The following is a 2,224-nucleotide window of genomic DNA, read 5'->3' on the forward strand; positions in this document are numbered from 1 at the left end:
ATGTTACTTTGCTCACACTCCAACAGCACGTCAAGTATTAAAAACCATTTGTCTCCATTCACTTCTATCAAACACGCTCACGCATGCCTGCTGGAAGTCCAAGCCCCTCGCACACAAAACCACCTTAACCCCCCCCTCACCCTCCAACAAACAAATGAGATGCAATTCCCTAGAGCAAGAGCCCCTCGCCAGTGTCGAGGCACCTGCCTTGAGGTCTGCTAGCGTATGGAAGCAAAAAATTGACCCATCGACTGCTCGTATTTGGAAAAAATCGCATGTGGATGCGCTCACAAGTAGAGGTTCCGCTGTACACACATTACGTCGCTCATCCAATGCACATCCAACTGGTCAGTCTAATATGCATTCACAAATGCACTGACATTATACAATTATTACAATAATACAGTAGTCTGCATAACAGTAAATGTTTTTGTGAATAAAAATTCAAAATGGAAAGCATAGGAGAGGCCTGGGGACGTAACTAATGAACAGGAATTTTTTTTTTAGTGCCAGGAATGTCTACATTGTTTATTCTGGACCCTATTTTTAAATTGGCAATTTTTGTGTGTGAACTTGGCAATATTACTTCTGTTGAAATAGGTAAATGGGCATTTTGTATACTCAAGTCAATATAGAAGGTTTCCTAGTGAAACAGCTATGAGGTTGGTTGACTGAAAAAAGTAGAAATGGCCTAAAATAGAACTAAGAAATTGCCGGTGTAAATATTGCAAAGACCACTAACTGAGTGTAATTCCATATGTTTTCCATCAAATTTTACTTTTGATTTCACTACCTTTGGAAAAAGATTAATTTTTTTTTCTTAAATTCTTGGACCCTGAGATCAATTCTCAGATCAGGGGTCTTGAGGCAGAAAGGGATAAGGAACAAGGTACATGCAAGTTTCATTGTAGTGTATGAAACCCATTATAGTACAATTGTAGATTGCCACTGTGTGTTTTATTAAATGTCCATGTATTTCAGGAAGAGGTATTGGTAGCATGCGAGAACCAGAATGGGGAAACAGCAGTAGAAGCAAGATTTCAGACAAAACCATAATTTGAATGCCCCTTGTTGTAGGGAGGTCAAGTCTGTGCTGCACGCCCTGTTACTGGGTTCTTCCATTTTCCTGGCTGTGCATGTCACTACTGAATTTTTTTTTTTTTTTTTTTTAATTTGGAAAAATTACTTGAAAGTGAGGTGGTGTAAAGCTAGTAAATAAAGAATGTTAAAAGGAACATAGAATTTCATTAAATAACCTTTGTAAAAATTGAGGGTTTTGATTGTTGAGAAATTGTGAAGGGAATAGTAATTATATAATTTGTTAAATAGGATATTGACAAATGTAGTTTCATAATTGCGTAGTTAATAAGATACCCTGAAGCATTTCAATTATTATTATTATTATTATTATTATAATCAAAAAGAAGCGCTAAGCCACAAGGACTATGAAGCATTTCAATAATGTAGTTCTAAATATAAATGCTTCTTGACTAAGGTACACATAATCAAAGAATAGGTAGTGACATTCAGTTGTGGCTTAGATTTTGGGGCTTTTGATCCAAGAAGTTGTACTCACCTCAGATTGATCCTGATTGACTTCCATTCCTCAGGGATTATGTCCCCTCAAGGAAGGTTCCTTGATGTTGGTGAGGGGCTCTTGATTTAGAGAATTGGATCTGTGCTCCAGTTCCCCGAATTAAGCCTGAATGCCTTCCACATCCCCCCCCCCCAGGCGCTGTATAATCCTCCGGGTTTAGCGCTTCCCCCTTGATTATAATAATAATAATCAGGGATTATGTGACCCACATGGGTTTACTGCTAAATGTAATAATTTCAACTGTGCTACTATGGCATATTTCATAGTGTGAAACCCTCAAGGAAGGTTCCTTGATGTTGGTGAGGGGGCTCTTGATTTAGGGAATTGGATCTGTGCTCCAGTTCCCCAAATTAAGCCCGAATGCCTTCCACATCCCCTCCCCCCCAGCTGCTGTATAATCCTCTGGGTTTAGCGCTTCCCCCTTGATAATTTTATTATAATAATCAAGGGGGAAGTGCTAAACTCAGAGGATTATACAGCACCTGGGGGGGGAGATGTGGAAGGCATTCAGGCTTAATTTGGGAAACTGGAGCACAGATCCAATTCCCTAAATCAAGAGCCCCTCACCATCACCACCCCTTGATAATAATAATAGTGTGAAATTTTTAATAAAAAAAAAAAAAAAAA

The 2,224-nt window shown here is 38.8% G+C and overlaps 1 protein-coding gene across 1 annotated transcript in view; it reads left to right on the top strand.

Moving 5' to 3' along the window:
* Positions 1 to 1,378, top strand: part of LOC128690323 (uncharacterized) — a 54,893-nt gene extending 53,515 nt beyond the window's left edge. The window contains exon 12 of the mRNA XM_070090477.1: positions 982 to 1,378. The gene's annotated coding sequence lies outside the window, so the exon portion shown is untranslated. The remainder of the gene's footprint in view (positions 1 to 981) is intronic.
* The last annotated feature ends 846 nt before the right edge of the window (positions 1,379 to 2,224 follow it).

The sequence above is a fragment of the Cherax quadricarinatus genome, chromosome 32 (assembly GCF_038502225.1).
Source record: "Cherax quadricarinatus isolate ZL_2023a chromosome 32, ASM3850222v1, whole genome shotgun sequence".
Classification (NCBI taxonomy): domain Eukaryota; kingdom Metazoa; phylum Arthropoda; class Malacostraca; order Decapoda; family Parastacidae; genus Cherax; species Cherax quadricarinatus.